Source organism: Pinus tabuliformis, chromosome 1_1 (genome assembly GCF_031772625.1).
Source record: "Pinus tabuliformis cultivar Carrire ecotype Pingquan chromosome 1_1, CPIR1, whole genome shotgun sequence".
NCBI lineage: Eukaryota > Viridiplantae > Streptophyta > Pinopsida > Pinales > Pinaceae > Pinus > Pinus tabuliformis.
In genome coordinates, this window is record NC_142297.1 from 184,163,182 (window position 1) to 184,184,785 (window position 21,604).

Genomic DNA, 21,604 nt, shown 5'->3' on the forward strand with positions numbered 1-21,604 from the left:
CTGATGCTCGTGTAGTATTTGTGGGAGCCCTTGAGTCCAAATTTGGCTTTACCCTGAGGGAGAGGATGTTGGCTTAAGGGGGCCTGACCCAGGTTCAGGGTTGTTCATGCCAACCAACAAAATCCTAACTGCTGGCCCTTTCAGTGAAAACCTACATAGCGCAGGATGTAGTCTCACCCGAAGCAGTATTGGGGGATGCTAGAACTAGGTTTCCGCATCGAGAGACAGTGTCATAAGTGGTGTTAAGCTCTTATAACTCAGATCTTCCTTCGCACAGATTAGTATCCTTCTAGGGCTCGTTACTATAACTCAGGTAAAACAACCTATAGACCTTTGCAAAGGTATGCGATTAGGATTTATAGACCCTAAGGAAGTCTACCTACTTCCACACGCTAATCAATAACCCTAGATCTGCCTTCGCGCAGATCTATACTATTCATCATGAAACATAACATATTTAACCCTTAACTTTGCGAACACAAATAATTACTTAATTGATGCATAAATATTATAGATTCATCAGCTTCATGCAACAATTATACATTATTTCATGAAAAACACTTTAGTAAGCGACATAACATAACATAAATAGAACTCACAATAATGCTGAGATGTAAAGTATTTCTTCAGAATTAGTCTTTATTAATCTTCAATGTTAAGATTACATATTACTTTACCCTACGCACTCAACTGCAGGGGTTCATGCACTCAAATACGGACTTACCAAGGCCTCTTGCGCACTCAGCTGTAGGATCCTTCCCCTTTCGCCTAAGTACAGGAACTAGAGGCTTCTTGCCTTAATACTTTCCCAAAATAATCTTTATCTTGACCCTAAGTTATCAACTACTACCTCTATGAATCAACTATATATATATTTATTCAATACAATACCATGGTCTGCGGACCATGGGTGAGCCTCAAAACCGGTCTATTTACTTATACAAACAAGGGGCTAAGACCCCTTTGACTCCTATCTACATGCGCGCTCCACATCCACATTTCGCGGAGGCTTTACATATTTTACAAAAATTTTACAAAATTTGGGTTAACTAACACCAAAAATGACCCTAGGGACCCTATCCCAATAGGCCCCCAACAAAAATATCATGACTCACCCTTGAGTCACTCAGCTGGTGCCTCAATCTTTCTGTAGAGACCACTTAGCCAGACCTGTAATAATGCAACTTCAACAACACTCTGCGCCGCGGCCTGCTGCACTTCTTCTACCATATTTTCTATTTTCGGGCCTTCCAGTTCTAGGAGCATTATCCTCTATGTCTACTGTAGCACCTTTAGCTTTTCCTAAAGTGAGAGAGTAAGCTGGCAGGCTTCCTTTAGCCACACCTTTGGTCTGGCATTTAGAAGGGACTCCTTTCTTTGTAATTCTTCCATTTGTGCTTGCAACTGCTTGCCTTCCTGTAACTTCACAAGGCGTTGCGTTGGCGCCAAAATGAACGTAGTCGCTTGGACTTCATCATATTTGTGCTGTGTCTCTCTGACATCTGTGTTCAACCTCTACAAGTTTTGGTCCTCCTGCAAATTCGTCCACAACTCCATTTCTTGGTCAAACATCGTTGCACAGTCTATGACTGTGGAATACAATGTGTTCATATGTTCCTTGATTGCTGCTCCACTTTGCTCTTGAACCTCTGGCAAAGTAGTTGGCTAAAAATTCAGCGACAGTTATGATATATTCATTTGAACGTTGAAAGTAACCCTGCCGATCTCATCCTTTGAAGTGCGAACTGCAACAACTAATATGCGGACTTTTGCTGAAGTTGCGGCATCCTCCAGGATGTTAAATTCTGGCACTGTCTTACAGGCCTGCTCTATGACTGTTTCCAAGCTTTGACTTTGTGTCTGCAGTTCCTCCTTTTCTTTCAGTGCCTGAGCTTTCTCCATGAACATTTTCTCATTATTGACCCTAAAATCACTGATGATGGTGAGGGAATTCTGCTCCTTGATCCTTAGCTCATTCGAGACTCCGTGATGCAACACATGGAGAGTCTGAAGCGACAGTGCGACCAAGTTAATTCCCATGTCCTTCACTGTACCTAGCACAATGCAAGAGGCATCTACATGCACATGGAACTCCTTCTTCCAGTTCGGAAACAACAAAATAGGTGCGATCACCATTTTTTGCTTCAAGACATCCAAGCTGCGTTGATAGTCTTCATCCCAATAAAACATCACATATTTCTTTAACAATTTCTCCATCGGCGCGGTTATTTGAGCATATGATTTGATAAAATTTCTGTAATACCTAGTGTGTCCCAATGTCACGCGCATTTGTTTCACATTTCTAGGAGCTTCCAAATTCACAACTACGATGATCTTCGCAGGGTCCATCATCAATCCTAGATTACATACGACATGGCCAAGAAAAATCCCAAAGGGCACACAGAATACAAATTTCTTCAATTTCAATGTGATCTGATACCTTCGACATGTATCCAACATTAGGCACAGACTTACAACTTGGTGCTTCACCAACCCAAACACAGTCCAATCATCAAAATATACCTTAAGGAACTTATGAATAAACTCCTTGAATGTCGTGATCACTACCCAGGAAAAGATTGCATGTGCGTTCTTCAATCTGAATGGCATAACTATATATTGAAAGCAACCCCACTCAGTTGTGAAGGTTGTTTTGCTTCAATCATCTGGCACGATCTTTATTTAATGATATCCCAAAAAACCATCAGTAAACGAAGATGCCTCCTGTTCGCCAACATTCTCTAATACTTCGTCAGTAAAAGGTGTTGGAAACAGATCATGCACATAGGCATCATTCAACTTCCGTAGATCTATGCATATGTGGATTTCGCCTTTCTAATTCTTTTCTTGGACCACCATTAGGCTTATCCAATCTGATTCCTCTACTGGCTCAATAATACCGGCCTCTAGCATCTTGTCCACTTCCTAGCATACCTTCTCTTTGTATTTGGGATTCAGTTGATAGGGCTACTGCTTAACAGGCTTCACATCCGGCTTCGACGTAATCTTCATAACACCTAAATCTCTAATGGTCCCTTTTAAATCCGAAAAATTCGTTGGGAATAAATCCTGGTACTCACGAAATAGCTTAGCTACCTTATGAACCATATCTTTGTCCCAATAGTCTCCGATCTTCATGAACTTAGGTTCTTCTTCCGATCCAATGTTTACTTGTTGAGTTTTCAAAGGCTTTGATATATCTAGGTTCGCCACCTTCAGTCCTTCGACTTCACGCTGTCCTTCTATTTCTGGAATGGTAATATTCTACGGATCATCCTCTATGTCTTCAACAGTTACATTATAACATTCTAGCACGTGGCACAACTATGTACTCCAATCTGGCTGAGTCCATTCTATTGGTTCCTTTTGTGTTCTAAATATAACAGCTTTTATCTCCTGTAGTACCTCAATGCTCTCAAACCCATCCTCAAAGCTGAAAGTTAATAGAAAACTCTCCCTTAAAATGTCCCATTTAGCCATGCCATGGAAAAGCTCCATCTCTAGATGCCAGTTCACTAGGATGGTATCTAACGTTTGGAAAAAATATGCACCCATTCTAGTTTTGGTTATGTTCCCCATACCTTAGTCCATCGTTCCAAATGATCGCGCAGATCATCCTTCTCGATGTATTTTTTTGTCATTCTAGTATTAACATATCCAAACCTTAACTTCATCATCCTCTTGTATTCTTTCCAGCCAACAAAGTTCTCCTTGTGCGTACCCCACCAGGTGGCAGGCGTAGTGCGGAACGCCAATTCTGGTGCTTGGAATCGATGCTCTTCTGGTACTTCCCTTTCAAATTCATCTAGAAAGAGTTCCACATTAGTCAATCCATCATAATGCAGAAGGTTTCTTACCTTAGTCGAGACACATCTTAGTGATTTAGTCATCATATTACAACGGAGCGTAGAAACATCATGCAGTCGATTCTGATAGTGTTCAAGCTCTTCATCTAAATCTGAGGTGCAAGAGCTATCCCTGCCCCACACAATTCGTCCATCGGCTATAGGATTGATCCAATCCTTACCCGGTGCTATTATCTTGTATATATATTTGAGATCATCATCATTTTCTACATAGTCGTGGACATGTTTAGTATAACGTGCTACTTCTGTAGGGTCTAGTGGCACTACAACCCTAAGAGACTTCCTCTCAAACGTCATCTTCTACCTCTTCAATTTGATTACCCCATTCATGTAAATATCCTAGTCAATTCCTAGTAGCGTGGGGTAAGGGTTACTATCATCCACTATTTAAATGACCTCAAAGTCAGCCAGTGCACTCGCACCCTTAATGTCCACCGTTACACCATATAGGTGCCCCATAGGGATAATATTTTGTTGATTGTCCATGCACAACTGCATAGGAGACCACTGCAGTGCATGTCTCTGTATCCTTTTCCATGTCTACTTAGGAAAGAAATTTGCATAAGACCCTAGATATAAGATTACCTTGTCCATTTCATATTCACCTATCTGCGCAGTTAGCCTCATCTCATGCCTCGTTCACGTCTTATGCTTACCAATATTTCTTAGTGTGTGCTGTTTAGTAGGAGTCTTTTCTTTATTTGCACACTTGTCTATTAATTCTTGCAACCCTTCTATTTCTTTCTGGTCACGCAGTAAATTCATACAAGTCTTCAGGAAAGTAGTGAGTATTGAAGGATCTACTTCTTCTGTCGCACTAGTTTCTGGCATTTTCTCCTGACTTCCTAAGGTAAAGGCCTCAAAGAAGTTCTTCTTGGCTTCAATGAAGGTTTCTTTAGTGCAATTAAGATCAAAGTCTACTTCCTTCTCAACAACCTTGCACACCCATCTGTATTCCTCAGGCTGCTTACCTTTATCTTCACCAATTGTCACACCACTTCTCAACATGATATTTATGCTTTGATCTTCTTCACAGGGCTCATCCCTCATCATCTGAATGTTCTGCTTAGGCTACTGTGGCTACACCTTCTTTTCTTGCATCTTTTCATTAAGGACCAGACATTCCTCTATGACATCATCAAACTGTCAGCAACACTGACATGAGGGATGCGTGGGGTTTGTACAATCTTACGCAAAGTGCCCTGCTTCTCCACAGTTATAGAAGATTACCTGCCCACGCCCTCGACCTGGTCCAACGTCTCTTCCTCGTCCTCGACCTTGGAATCCTCCGTGCGCAGCACCTGCGCCTGGATCCTGAGGGCGGTTCTCTAATTGCATCTTGTAGGTAGGGGTTCTATCCATCACCAGCTCATAACTCCTACAGTGGCATTCATCACGTCCTACAGATTTATAGAAATTGAAAAACAACTACTGAGGGGTCTGCACAAACTTTTGCAATAAATGGCAGTTATCAATAACATGCTTCCCTGTAACCTAACAGATAGCGCACCATAGCGTAGCTCCTGCATTAATCCCAACATTATTCTATGGTTTTAGGGGAACATGCCCTCCCCCTATAATATATTTCTTAAAGACCGAGCAATGACCCTTATCATGTCTGTGGCTCTTACACTTCAGACACCAGACCTCAGCGTGCACCTCCGGCTATTTTGGGAAGTTTTAGTGTCTACGGATAAATTCTTAAACCCCTAGACTAGTAGCTAAGTCTAGAACAATAGTGAAAAACATTCTCTACTTTTCCTATGACGAATACATAAAATAAGAGGCAAAGAAGCCTACATGTAGCTTTTGCTTGCTCCTTATCTCCCTTGACCAACGCTGTCACTCATCTCCATACTTAATCTGCTTGAAGAGTACCTGCACACAGACTAAAGACAACAACTGATCAAAGCATATGATAATGATCTATTGATTAAACATAGCATGGAATCAAGTACATGATACACATATGAAAGCATAAATTAATAACACAAGCATATGGAAAAATATTTAAACACTTTATTAGTAAAAGGAAGAGTTACAACCCATTGCTCGATTCAGAATCACTCCTCCAGTTCAATCCCATCCTCTCCTCATAACAAGCAAGACATTTTGACATCATTACAATACTTGAAATCAACTCAAGTCTCATACTAATAACATCTCCCTATAATTCAATAATTTCCAGCCCCTGATCACTTAGATGAGTGGTCTTTTTATAGGTGAATGGAGGAAGTTATGCCATAAATGGTGATAGTGAATGCCCTCCCAAACATAGGATTTAGTTCCATGGAGGAAGGTATAAAGGGATTGATGTTCCTTAACTCCCTTCCTCATCCAAATACGAGCTCAAAGGAGTAGATAGCCTTGAGAAACTTCTAGAGGCATCCAATGGATAAGGAATCTTTCAAACCCTCATGGAAATTTGCTCAAATTCGCCCAGTGCAGGCCAAAGAGGGCTCAAGTGTGTTGCATAACACCCTATCAGTGTATGGTCTGCATTGCAACGCACCCTAATGAAGGCCTGCGTGCGCTAATCTTCTTAGAGGCAGTTTTTGGATGATTTTAGTCATGAAACTTCTTGGGAAGCTAGGCATTCTGATGGTTGACTTCTTTAGGGCATGTAACAACTGAATTAGGGTTTGATGGGCCCTAATAGTACTGATCTATAGGTTGGGGTTGATGTGCCCAAATGGATCTGTAACAATTTCACCCTAAAGCATGAAGTCGTAAATATGTATGTTGAGTGAAATGCTTTATCACATGGAGAGGAGATTTCGAAGCAGAAGTTGACCTGCATCAATTACAATACATATATCATGATAATTTGATTTTTCTCATGAACTTGCTGAGGGAAGGCATACCCATGCTCATCTTATAAAATTTCATTATGTTGGATTATTGGAGCTTGACCCAGGTTCAACGATGTTTAGCCAAACAAATCTCGACACGACCGGTCCTTTCGGCAACAGTCCATGGAGCGCGGACTGAAGTCTCACCCCAAGTAGTATGGGAGGGTGCTGGAACCAGGTTTTCGCACCCTGGGGATGTCTTGATGTGGTTTGGGGGTTGCGGATCGATCCTACGCACTGCGTTACTTTCGCGCATCTGGCTTTTCAGAGTAACTGCCTTAGACCATCATGAATGTGATTGACCCTTTTCTATGCTTAAGATTATTATAGATCTTGTGTTAACTTATGAAAGCACAGTACATTCAGTTACCAATTAACATAAACAGACATGCACATAATCATAAATCGTGAACAGATGCATAAACTAGAATATAGAAAGAGATACTCAAGATTCCAAAATCAACTTATCTTTATTAATGCCTTTTTCAGTTACAATCCACTTCCTACCCTATGCACACAGCTGCAGGGGTCCGCGCACACAGCTGCAGACTCTACCAGGCCTCCGTGCACATAGCTACAGAGCCTCTATCTCCTATTACAACCCTTAACTCAGACTTATAGACTCAAAGCGGCTGCCACTGTCAACAACCCATCTACTATAGATCTTCTTAATCCTTTTCTAAAAACTATCTTCTACACCTAGAGCCTTGCTTTATTTATACATTCTCATGGTTCGCGGACCATGGGTAGGCCGACTCACTTTCTATTATTTTACCTTATTTTCGGGCAGACTACCCTTTGACTTGACTTATTACAACTCACGCTCTGCGTGCTTCGCAGAGCCTTTACAATACCAATAACCCCAAAATTGTGGGCTTTAAGCCCAAAACCTGTTATGTAGGGGACCTGTTACGCGGGGGACCCGCTGCCCAACAGGCCCCCAACACAAACATCGTGACTCATCCCGAGTCACTTGGCTGGCGTGGCGATCTTCGCTTGGAGACCATCCAACAACCTCTGCAGTTCTCGGATGTCGGCCACACATTCCTCTGTTGTCTGCTGTATCAATTGTGCGTAATGTTTTGATGCATCATTGTTAGCAGCATCCGCTTACCTTTTCGCATATGTGTCTTGCATTTAGGTCAGCTTGCTCTCTATCATGGCAGTGACCATGAACACTTCCTTGAGCCACAACTGGATGCTTGCTTTAAGCCCTGCTTCTTTCTATCGCGCGGCATCCACTCGTTCTTTCAGATCTTGGGCCTCCCTTATCTTGGCCAATCACTGGGTAAGGGCGACCATCGGCACGGTTCCCCGAACATCGTCATAATATTGCTGCAATTCCCACGCTTCTGTCTCTAACTGTCATAGCATTGGGTCCTCCTGGAGTGAAGTGAGTGTTAAGAGGGACTAGTCCAACAATCCAGTGCAGTCTTATACAACATGCTCTATCTCTTTCAACCCCGGTTGAATGGCTTGGCGACACTACTCTCTCACTTCGAGGGTTATAGAGGATTGCGCCTTCAATCGCAGCTCTGCTATCTGTAAGTTCAGCTCCAACTGTCTTTTCGCAGCCTCCTCGTGGGTCTTGTGAACTCCAGTTTCCAGTTGGCGAATATTTTATGCTATGGGGAGTTCTACTGGTATGGTCAATTCTGCAATAATACTACAGGCTTCCTCCACTTCCTATTCTACTCCCTGGTTTTGGGCAACCATGCTATCGCACTACAGGCTAAGATGTTCTAATTCTGCCTTCTACTCACTCAAGATTTGGAGAGCGCGACCCTCCATGGCATGAATCTCAGCAGTTACCCCTTCTTGCAGCTGGTGTAGGGTTTCTCTAGGAAGGGTGGCCAAATTCAACCCCTAGCCCCTTATGTCACCTTCGGCTACTGCTAAGACGACTCCTTCTGGTAACACCAAAGTGTTCGTTATGTGTGCACACAACATTTGTTTAGTCTCGGATATACCTTCCGCAAGGTGTGGTGGCATCATTCCTGGGGTTTTCACCTGTAATTCTTGCAACTGCGTTCTGAGCGCCCCTAACACAGTCGTCTGCTTCGTCATCAATTCTACCAAAGAATCATTGTCAATAAGGGTTCCTCCCACGGACGCTGTTGTCTTTGTCCTCTTTCGTGTGGAAGGCTGCTATGGTCCACCGCCCACTCCTTTCTGCATTAAATTAGCCTTCTTGTCATGAACAGTGTCATTAATGGTCACCTCCCAGCCTATCTGCACGATAGCGCATCCCCTTAAGCGTGACTCCGAGCCTTGTGACAGATGAGCTCTACCCAAAACCCCCTTTCCACGCAGATTTCCTGCAGCCTTGTTTATAGTCCTTCCCCTTCTTTCAACTGCCTGGAGCGCTCAGATTGTGCCTTCTACAGATATTTAGGTGGTCGCACCCCTGGTGCGAGGCTTTGGTTTTCCTGCTAGCTCGGGCTACAGGCACCTTCCACATGCCTTTGCGTCGTGCCCCTCTTTGTATGGTACCTTTCCTTGTTTAGTAAGGTGCACTTGCAGCCATGATAGAAGGGTGGTAATTTCTTCTAACGCAGTAGTAGGGCTAGCTGGGCTTGGTCTCCTCATACTCAGCTTTTCGCGGCGTGCTTGCGTGACTTTGGTTTTCAGTTTGCGGATTTCTTTATCCAATATCATACTTCTCTTCCTCAACCGTGCCCACTCCTCATCAAGTTCACGAAGTTTCATGCTTCTGCGTCGAATTTTTTCTTGCAACTGCCTAATTCCTTTAACCAGGTCCTCACGTCCTGTTCCTACTGCAAGAGCCATAGCCAAAGGATTCTTCTTTGCCCTCCTGATGTCCTCTCTTCTTGTCATCATTGAAATCAGTTCCGCACTCCAATTTGTGCTTATGGTCTTATCAGCCCATCGAACCATGGGGATGCGCAGGTCCCCATCCGATCGTCCCACTTGGTAAACTCTCTTCATGATCTCACATAGCCTTGTGAATGCTTCATCGCGGGGTATTTGTGGTGTGCATCTCTCTTTTTTCCGCCACATCAGGTCATTATTTTTGATCCTTAGCCTGGGTTGTGCCTGCCTAGCACGCGACTGCACCCATCGAAACAGGTGGGCGAGCAAATGGCCTTGCCCTAGCTGCCCGACTCATGTTTGACACTGGGGATTTTGAAACCACAAGTGCATATTTCTTCTATGTTCTCGCCAGCTCCCAATATCCTTTTGGCACTTCTGCCACCCTTGTGTGGGCGTTGCGCACAATGCCCAATCCATTGCATCGTATCGCTACTGTTTTGGTATTGACCTTCCAATTTCATCTAAGAGTTCATCCCCACCTTTGTCCCCATCATATGTTGGCAGTTCCCTGGCTTCGGTCGTCACATACCGTAGTGATCTAATCATCATGTTGCAATTTAGCATTGATACTTCATGCAACTGGTTCTACCAATGTTCTATTTCTTCGTCAGAATCTGAAGTACAGGAACTATCGCGCTCCCATGAGATTCTCCCATCTTCAGTCGGGTTTACCCTATCCTGGTCTTGTGCCGTTATCTGGTAAATGTAGTCCAACTCATCGTCGCTGTCATCTTCGCGCACAGGTTTAGTGTAGCGTACTCCTTCAGCTAGATCCAGTGAAACTACTGTCATATCCGTTGGCCCAATCTATCCCTAATAACACGGGGTAAGGGTTAGTGTCATCCATAATCTCTATTACCTCAAAGTCCATCTGTGTGCTCGCACCTTCAATACCCATGGGCACAATCTTTTTTTGGCTCGCCATCCGTAATTGAATAGGAGACCATTGTAACATGGGCCAGCCCATTCGCTCCCAAGTCTATTTTGGTAACACGTTCATGTCCGAACCCAGGTCAAGGACTGCCTGATCCATCTCATATTCACCAATTTGTGCTGTCAGCCGCATTTCCCTCCCAATACATAAAGCATGCTTCCCCATCTTTCGAACTACACGCGGTTCCCCTGATCCTGCACATCTAGTGATCAGCTCTTGGAGTCCTTTAACTACCTTATTGTCTCGTAGCAGCTTCATGCATGTCTCTAGAAAGGTAGTAAGCATAGACGGATCCATTCCCGGTTCTGGTTGATCCTTACTACCTAAAGTAGAGGTCTCCTTGAAGGTCTTCTTAGCTTCCATAACTATTTCCTTCACGCATTCTGAGTCAAGCTCAGATTCCTTCGTAGGGGCCTTGCGAACCCATGTATCGTCCTCAGGTTGCTTTCCCTTATCTTCCCCTGTAGTCGCGCCACTTCTAAGCACCATATTCATGTTGGGGTCTTCTTCGCGTGGTTCCGACCTCATCATTTGGATATTTTGAGTTGGAGTAGGCTGTAGTACCCCTTTCTCGTGCATCTGAGTGATCAACGTTGGACAATCCACTACTTCATGATCAAATTGATAACAATACAGACAACATATTCTAGTTGGATTCATACAGTCGCACGTGTAATGCCTAGGTCCTCCGCAGTTGTAGCAGATTAGCTATCCGTGCCCTCGTCCTGGTCCCATTCCTCCTCGTCCTTGTCCTCGTCCTTGAAATCCCCCCCGCACGATTTCTGCAGCTGGATCGAGGCCTCACATTTCTATCTGCATTCGATAAGTTGGGGTCCTATCCATCATTAGCTCATAGCTCTGACATGTCTTCTCATCGTGACCCACTGACCTATAGAAATTACAGTACAGTTGCTGCGGAGTCTGGGTATACTTCTGCAACAGGTGACAGTTGTCTATCGCGTGCTTTCCTCCCACCTGACAAATCACGCACCAAAGTGCGGTGGGCGCACTCGGCCCTGCTTGTGCCTCCAGTCTCAATGACATCGGTCCCCCTCCCACCAAATAGTTCACAAATACAGGACAATGATCCTTATCGTGACCTTGGCCTTTACATTTTATACACCACACTTCTTCGTGCGCCTCTGGCTATGGCGCCCTATCCTGCTTCAAACTCTGCATCTCTAAGCATAGGTTTTGTAGTTGCACGTGGATTTGTTGGACTCCTAACCCCGAATCCTGTATCAGTGTTTCGTGTAACATCATTGCCATTTCCAATGCCTTTGCCTGGGTTGAAATCTTCTGTTGTGACAGTGCCATCCTCAGGTGTGGTGTCAAAGATGCCACAAACCACACACAGTGTTGTGCATCTGTCAGTGTCATATTTGCCTCGCAGATCATACTTTTTAACCTTTGATCTAGATCCCAGGGGGTTTCACCTGGAATCATCGCGTTCTCCTTGAATACGATGATCGACTGCGTCTTCGATTTCGGTTGGCTAAATTCTCTGTTCAATGCAATATGAATTTCTACTATTCTGACATTCGGGTGATCATTCGAGTGCTTGATATACCAAGTTAGCACGTGATCCTACAACGCACTTACCAATGTGACCTTCTTAATGTTATCATTCGTAATCCCGTGCACTTCCCACACTACTCTTACTATGAACCAAAACTGATTTGGGTCTTCGTTTCCTACTCCTCTGAATACAGGCAACTTGATCGCGCTCGCCATGATAAACTGCTGGTTTGGTGGAGGCGGAGTGGGCGAAGTTGGAGGTGAAGAAGGTGATGGGAGTGGTGGCGTTAGCGGAGATGATAACTTCTGAATGCACTTCCCAATCAAACTAACCGCACACCTCGAGGAAACCCAAGCGCACTCTTTCCCACTTGCTCGTGGTAGTGAAATTAAAGGACTGTTTCCTAACCCTTCGATCCCTTTGAAGATCCTTCCACTTCGCATCGTTCTGCTCATTAATGTATGCACATCACCCAATTTTCACATAACAACATCTTAATCCAGGTATTCAAAGACTTGATGTACTTACTTCGCGGTCCTTTGAGAAAACATCTTTCTGCTTCGTTGTAGCTGACAGTCGTGTGTATTTCAAATTTAGTGATAAACCCTCCTATTATCCGATCTAGCCAATGATCTACGGCCCGCGCGATATTATATTCAGATGCCTCTAGCCTGTGTACCAACTCCTGAGTCCACGCTATCCACTGATCAAGCTTGCACCTTCCCTGGCTATTTGCTAGCCTCGTGATCTAGTCGTATAGTTTTGAAGAGAAGGTTGTGAAGAAGACCTCGTGGATTTCTGTATATATGAAGTGATCCAACCACCTTTTCTTAGATATCTGTGGAGTTTTGTTTTCCTATATTACGAACTTGTGCAACTTCTGATCCAACCAATCTTCAATTTCTTTCTTCATAGGGTTCCAGTGTTCCGACATCAGACATCCCTTAGGCAGATCCCGGTCTCGACAATGAAACCATTTGTTGGCTTATTGGGGCCTGACTTAGGTTCAACGATGTTTAGCCAAACAAATCCCGACACTACCGGCCCTTTTGGCAACAGCCTGCGGAGCGTGGACTAAAGTCTCACCCAAGGTAGTATGGGAGGGTGTTGGAACCAGGTTTTCACACCCTGGGGATGTCTTGATGTGGTCTGGGGGTTGCGGATGGATCCTACGCACTGCGTTACTTCTGTGCAGCTGGATTTTCAGAGTAACTGCCTTAGACCAGCGCAAATGCAATTTACCCTTTTCTGTGCTTAAGATTATTATAGATCTTGTGTTAACTTACGAAAGCACAATACATTCAGTTACCAATTAACATAAATAGACATGCGCATAATCATAAATCGTGAATAGATGCATAAACAATAATATAGAAAGAGATACTCAAGATTCCAAAATCAACTTATCTTTATTAATGCCTTTTTCAGTTGCAGTCCACTTCCTACCCTGCGCACACAGCTATAGGGGTCTGCGCACACAACTGCGGACTCGACCAGGCCTCCGCGCACACAACTGCGGAGCCTCTATCTCCTATTACAAACCTTAACTCAGACTTATAGACTCAAAGCGATTGCTGCTATCAACAACCCATCCACTATAGATATTCTTAATCCTTTTCTAAAAACTGTCTCCTACACCTAGAGCCTTGGTTTATTTATACATTCTCATGGTCTGCGAACCATGGGAAGGCCGACTCACTTTCTATTATTTTACCTTATTTTCGGGCAAACTACCCTTTGACTTGACTTATTACAACTCACCCTCCGCGCGCTTCATGGAGCCTTTACAATACCAATAACCCCAAAAGTGTGGGCTTTAAGCCCAAAACCCGTTACTCGGGGGACCCGCTACCCAACACATTACATGTACAAATATAGTCGTCTACAGATATAGACCCATGAATGGATGACCATGATGTAAGGCCATTGTACATTTGATTTATTACTCCTGAAAATATCGCAGCCCGGATGGATGAAACTAGATCTGGGGTCTTCAATCTCGTTCAATCTTTCGCTCAAGTACAAGTCTAACCATGTGAATAGATGATTTGAAGTCAAACATGGGAAGACATCATCTGATTACCAGCCAATGATGTAAGCTGTTAACAGATGCAAGAGGAATCATCGATAATGATAATGACCCTCAAGGTACTACAGTACATTGCGCATGGTGTGAATAAATGATTTGTTGTCGAACACCATACAAAGCCTTTCAGTCGAACGCCAGTGATGTCAACCTATCGCCAGAAGTGAGAAACTTGCCATTGATGTATGCAAGCCTCAAGGTACTGAAGGGGTGTTTCTAAGTCAACTTCTTGGATGATGTGCTGATGTCAATAAGAAGCAACTTGTCGTAGGAGGGCCTTGATGTATCCCACATCAACGACACGAAATGAGGTAAATGATTTTGGAGATGAAAAATTGATTGACGACAGAAGGTTCAGGAATGATGGTCATAAAAATGAAGGTTTACGGTATTGCAAAGGATGAAGTTTGAGTTGAATGACTTCTCTTGAACATGTCAGCGACACTAAGATGAATTGCTAGTATTGACCCAAAACAAAGTAATGGATGGTATGATAGACCAACGGTGTGATAACCATCAAGCTGAATGACCCAACCCACATAGTCATGGTGATGAGGTGAAAGTGTCATGTTCAAGAGCGACTTTCTACCATAAAGCGTTTTCCCCTTTTTCCAATTTTACCTAGTCATTGCTGACTAGTACCTTTTTATTTTTATCAATCTTGAGGAGGATAACATATGCTTGTTGTATAATTCACCCTTCAGGTGAATCCATTGCTATTTGATTCTTTAACGAGTCTAGCGAAGGTGAAAATCGGTCTTGTCTAGATGGACAAGTTTGTCACTATTTGATGTTTTTAACGAGTTTAACGACAAAGATAACTCGGTCCTTTTCATGTTTAGAGAGATTGAAAAGGGACGAAAAGTAAACTCCACAAGTTCTTTTTCGTAAATTAATATCTCAAGGCCAAAAAAGCGTAAAATAATACAAGAGAGATATCATTTCCAATCCTTTAACGAGCTGGAAAGGACAAGGGCTCGACAATATTTTCATATTTAGAGAGTCTGAAAAGAGCTTAAAGAAGACTCCGCTTTGAGGAACGAGTGGTGTCTAGGGTAGAAAATGGTTCCAGTGATGTTGGAACTTCTCAAAACATGTTGATTTATGTGAAGAGGCTGGCTAATAAGACCACTAATTGCAACTGTTCCTCAAAAATGGTAAAACAACCAAGTGAAAGCGTATGATTGGCCAAAGGGATGGTAGAGATGGGATGAAAACAACCAAGGCTCATCCGACAAAAGAGGTGGATAGAATCGCAATCACGAGGGTTAAAAATGGAAATGGGTTCATTTTTACACAAGCTTGAACCATAGGGAACTATGTTTGGATTCAACTTCATTTTTACACAAGCTTGAAACGAACAACTATGCTTGGATTCAGTTTCATTTTTACACAAGCTTGAAACGAACAACTATGCTTGGATTTAGTTTCATTTTTACACAAGCTTAAAATGAAAAACTATTCTTGAGATTGGTTTACATGCCCCCAGCATGATGAAAGGGAGAGTCTCCTGTAACTAGATGGAAGTCGCTGCGATGAAGTAGGATGGTTATCCGACACCTTTTGGCTTCATCCAGATAGGGACAAAGGTGAATGGGGTGATTCACTTCACATAAACTACAGGGAAACTTAACTTTACCACTAGGTTCATGCCCCCCAAGCTTCATTACATTAACCTAAGTAGACTACTCGTGGCTGTTAGGTGGATGGAATGAAGGTTCATATACGAGATCAAGTGAAAGACTCGACTGAGATTTTATGAGATCTAATCAAAGACTCGACTTGGAACTTTACTCCAGGGGACCTTGTTTCATTTTTGAATGAGCTTGACATAATACAAGGAACTATGCTCATATTCCTTGTTTCATTTTTTAATGAGGTTATCACAAGACAAGGAACTTTCCTCATGGACCTATTTCATTTTTTAATGAGGTTGACATAGTAAAAGAACTATCCTCATCCCCTTGGTTTTAGTTTTTAACAAGGTTGACATAGTAAAATAACTATCCTCATATTCCTTGGTTTCATTTTTTAATGAGGTTGACACAAGACAACGAACTATCCTCATCTTCCTTGTTTCATTTTTTAACGAGGTTGACACAAGACAAAGAACTATCCTCATAGGAGTTGTTTCATTTTTTAACGAGGTTGACACAGTAAAAGAACTATCCTTAGAAACCCTTGTTTCATTTTTTAATGAGGTTGACACAAGACCAGTAACTATGCTCATACTCCTTGTATCACAACTCATAAGAGGCCATGAAGGAGAGATCTGGTTCCAATGCCTCTAGTACATGATGTACAACATCACTGAATTGGTCGTCAGTTGATGTAGGTATGGAACGGGTTGCCACATAATTAACCCATATCGGGGATGATACCATTGTTATAAATGGACCATTTAGGGAAGATGGTTGACTGGAAGCCATATTTGGATTGGGAAATGAAAGCTGGTCAACAGTGACAATTCTGCCTTCATGCGGGAAACAAATCACTCGAAAGAGTGTTGAAACAATAGCTCCCATGTCATAAACATAGTCATGCCCTAGAAGTAAATTGTAGTCTAAAGGGCCTGGGACTACCATCACGTTTAGATAAACGATTTTTCCTCCCAAAGTAGGTAACTATGGAAGGATCCCTAATGGTTTACTAGTTCCTCTGTTAAAAACCAACAAATTCTGGGTAACTGGCACAAGTGGCAGTGAACCGAGCGCTTGCCAAGAAGTTGAGGAAAGGATACTCATTGATGCACCTTCATCTATAATAGTGCCAGGTACAATCATATTACAAACTTGTACTATGATCTGTAATGGCACATAAGAAGGAAGATGAAATCCTTCCAGTCGATTCCAATCAAAGGAAGTGACTAGACTACTTGGAGGGGGTACCGTAGAAACGGGAGGATTAACCCCTTGAGTTAAGAGAGTGGGAGGATTTTCCTCATGTATTGATGGAATAGGAGGACTACCGCCAAGCTCATTAGAATTTGAAGAAACAAAAATAACCTAAGTGGTATCATTTTCACTCTCTTCGGGAAATGTACGATTAGATCAAGGTGAGATCAGGTCAACTGTTACCCCGACCTGTTGATTTGGGTCAGGTATAGACTTAGAGGATTCACTTTCAGAGAGAGTGGGTTTGACTGACGGTTGATTTTAGTCGGTCAATTCATCATCTAGTGAAGGATTTAGGGAGAGTTTCCTGTAACCAGATGGAAGTCGCTGCGGTGAAGCATGACGATTATCCAACGCTCTTTTGGCTTCATCCAGATAGAGGAAAAGGTGAATGGGATGATTCCCTTCACATAACCTACAAGGAAACTTAACTTTACCCTTATTTCCTTGAACTTTACTACCACTAGTTGATGGTGTGTCACCAACATGATCTCAAGAAGTTGATGACACAGGATGATGTGAATGGGAAGACCATTCTTCTAAGATTTGAGGAATATCAGGACAATTTCGAAGAAGATGGTCCTCCTCACAAAGTTTGCATGGATATCAAACTTTGTGAGGCTTGACGGACGGTTTGTCATCAGATGTTGCATTCAAAGCAATGGTTTCTTGGTTTCCCCTCTACTGAAGTTTCTTCTTCTTCTTCTTCTTCTTCTTAGTCACCTGGTTACTAGTACCAATTGTCAGGCGGAAAGAGTTGATAGGGCGGACACAATCAACCTCCCTAGGAGCCTAAGACTCTCTAGTGACAAACAAACCAAATAAACACTACTTTTCTCTAAACATGCATTGCAAATACAAGCAATCAGGGGATCTTTAACATACCTTTAGTCCTGTGCTTCGTAGTAGTCTAGTCTCGCCGATCCGGATGAGCTCCTCCTTATCTTTGAAACCTGCATTCACTTACAAGCCAAAAGATTAAATAGCACCTGATAAACTTATATAAAACGATACACATCTATCATATTGACCAAGGAATATATGAAACAAACTATCAATGACAATCTGTTGAGAAAAATAAGTTTATTTGCATTAAGAGGTAACAAAAGGAACAATTACAACCTGAGCCTTGGTGTTGTGCAAGTTCCTCCCAAGGGTCCTTCAAGATTTTCCTCTACTTTGACAAAGCTCACCCCACTTCCAAGTAGAACAAGTAAAGATGACAATCTCTCCTCACAAGCTTCTAAATGGGAGTCTCTATTTCGACAACATTTACCCTCAGAAATCTATAGCTTTCAACCTCCCCTCCTTCTGGCCCAAGGCCTTTATTTATAGTGCTCAAGAGGAAGTTATTTAGGTCCACCATCAATGGGATAAGTCCCTCTTTGGGTGGGATAGTTCCCCTCTTGATGGGATAAGTTCCTCTTAGGTAGGGATACATGAACCATCTGGAGGCGCTCAATACACGTCGAACAACCTTCTAGAATGCTCTAGAAGTGACCACAAGTAACGTTTTAAAGATGAAACTTGTGCATTTTGACTTTTACAGGGGGACGCACTTGCCCCTTTACATACAGAGCATCCAAAGACGCAGCTTTTGTGAACATTAGGTGCGTCTCCGCAGGCAAAGCTGAGAGAACCTGCATCCCCAGAGATAAACACATTTACAAAAGACTTTCTCTCATTTTGGAGTTTGACATGACAAGCAGAGGCACAAGACTTGCCCAGGAGGATAGCATGACTGTTGATAGAGCCATACTAACTGTATATAACCATGGTGACATTTTTTAGTGTAACAGATTGCCCCCTAAAGTGCGAAGCCTGTAGTAGATTAGGGTTTTGTTTTATCTAGGAAGGGTGAAGCGCTTTATCATTTCAAGGATCATCTCGAGGAGAGCCTGGTCAGAACCTGCAATTTTCAACACAAAATACATGTATAAGATTATATCATCGCTGAGGTAGGCATTCCCATACTCAGATCAAAAACTTTAACTAACAGACTAACTATTCTGATACAGGAATGATCTTGCAGTACATCATAATCATAGACTTGTGTAGACACAGTATGGACGCATCCATCTGTTTTTAATTGGTCTACTATATAATGAATACAAAACTCCTCGCAGCCTGGATGGTGGAAACTAGATCCAGGGTCTTCATCTCTACTTCCCGAATTGGTATGATTCTAACCATGCGAATAAATGAGTCGATGTCGAACATGGTAGAAACCACTTGATTACTAGTCGATGATGTAAACTGTTAACAAGTGTGAGAGAGACCACCAGTAATGTCAATGGTTCTCAAAGTACCCAGTACAATCCATGAGATGTGAATGAATGAGTTGATGTCGAACATTTCACGGAATCCCTTGATCGAAAGTCGATGATGTAAACTGACGTCAAAGGCGAGAAATTTGCCATTGATGCATGCAGACTTCAAGGTACTGACGATTTCTATGTCATCTCTCTAGATAATGTGCTGATGTCGATAGAAAGTGACCCGTCGCAGGCAAGCCCACAACACGAAATCATAGTTCAAGTCGAAGAAATGTTGCTGTAAGGACTGACTCAGGGATGGTCAAAATGGATGACAAAGTATTTTGTAGATGAAAGTTTTGTTTGCAGACCTCTTGAACACATAACGACACAACAGACGGTTTGGTAACGAATGACTCAAAGCTAATCCCCAAAACCCAGTTAAAGACTTTCAATGTGGCTTGATTGACTGTGAGGCAAAAGATTTCCCAACCCAGGTGAATGAAAAAGTGTCGTGTTCAAGAGTGGTTATAAAGTTTCTTCTGTGATAAAGGATAGCAAATAGACTCATTTTTCTCTCTTTTCCCCCACCATTTCTGGCAAGTGCCTCTTTATTTTTAACAAGCTTGAGGAGGATAACATATGCTTGATTATAAGCTCATCCTTCGGATGAGTCCAACCTAGTTTTGATTCGAACCCTAGGAAGGAGCGGTTCGTTCCTGTTTGTAACTGAACAGGTCCTTTACTGTGAAATTTTAACGAGTCCAGTATAGGAGAAACTCGGTGTTTTTCAATTTTAGAGAGTCTGAAAAACTTAAGAAGACTCCAAGTTGAACTTTTTCGTAGATTTGTGTCCCTCAAGCCCGAAAAAGTATAAAATAATACCTGGGGGAACCGCTTGATCTTGCGACCAAGGAGTACTTTCATAGTTAGTGTCACTGACCTGAAAAGTAAAAAGCGATCAAGGACACGTCGTTTTATTTCCGTATCGAGTTTGAAACGACAAAAACCCGGCAAACTTTTCTTGATTTTACGGTCAGAAAAGAGCTATAAGGGGACCGTCTTTTAATTCCGTTTTAACGAGTGTAAAAGAAACGCTCGACAATCTTTTCATTTTTTAGGAGTCAGAAAAGGGCTTAAAAGATGACTCTGATATTTTGGTTCGTGAAAAATGACAATTTTTCCTCTAAGTCCCTTTGTCCTGCACAAAAGCGACACATTACTCATACCTGTTTAAGATAGGCAAAAATACATTGAAAATCATCTTTCCATGGTGAAAAATGATCAAAATCATCCAAAAAACCTATAAAAAGACTTTTTACCATGTCATTTTTACCGTTTGACTGTTGAGGTTGAAAAAGGAGGTTTTGGCAAGAAACTTCCTGTGGTTGCTGCGGAAAATCCGACCGTCAGAATCGAACGCCGTCTCTTCCAGGTATTTTACAACATCCTACTCTTCAATTTCATCCGATTAAAGTTGATTTTTAGGCTTTAGTTTTGGTTTTTTGGGGGGGTTTAGGTTTTAGAATGCACCCCTTGGCGGACGCAGGTGCCCTTCGGGTGACCTACGTCCCCCGACTTTTTCCTATACAGGAAAATGGTCGGGGGACGCAGCCCACCTTCAGGTTAGCTGCGTCCGGACGCCCTGTGTTGTAAACGCGGGGTGCGTCCTCCGTGAAAGGCGGATTTTAAAATCCCAATCTCCTAAAATAACCATTCAAATTTCCCCAAATCAATTCTAATCAATGTTTCTTGGTGTGTAGGGCACTCACCATGTTGGATTGGAGAGAAAGAGAGCATGAAGATGTTGATTTAACTGCAATTGAACATTAACCTTCCATTGATGCCCTAAAAGAGTGCGGGCTATATAAATACTGGGCCATACCTGGCATGAGGGCTCAGGTAAGATTCTTAGAGTGGCTGGTTGAGAGATGGAACGTTCAAGAGCAATGCTTTTACATAGGAGGGCACCAGCTCGAGATAGAGCCCTCGGATGTATACTTTCTCACTGGCTTGCCAAATAGAGGCGAACAACTCAATCTAGCCGGGACTAGGCCGGGTGGCCAATCCCTTGATAGTCTCCGGGAAGATTGGTGCACACCTGGTGCACACCATTCGAAAGGCGTAGAGATCAAACACATCTCTCTGCACGAACTGAAAGTTATAGCGTTCACGGTTACCAGAATTTGCGGCGCGGCCGCTTTACACATTGCTTCTGGGTCCCAAATGCGGATGGCAATTGACTGTTACTAAGGCACCATTTTCAACTGGTGTGATGCTGTGTCGGCTCATATGAAGAGCCAACTGACTAAGGCAAAGAACGGACGACTGAAAACTTTTGGATATGGGCCTTTAGTCATGAG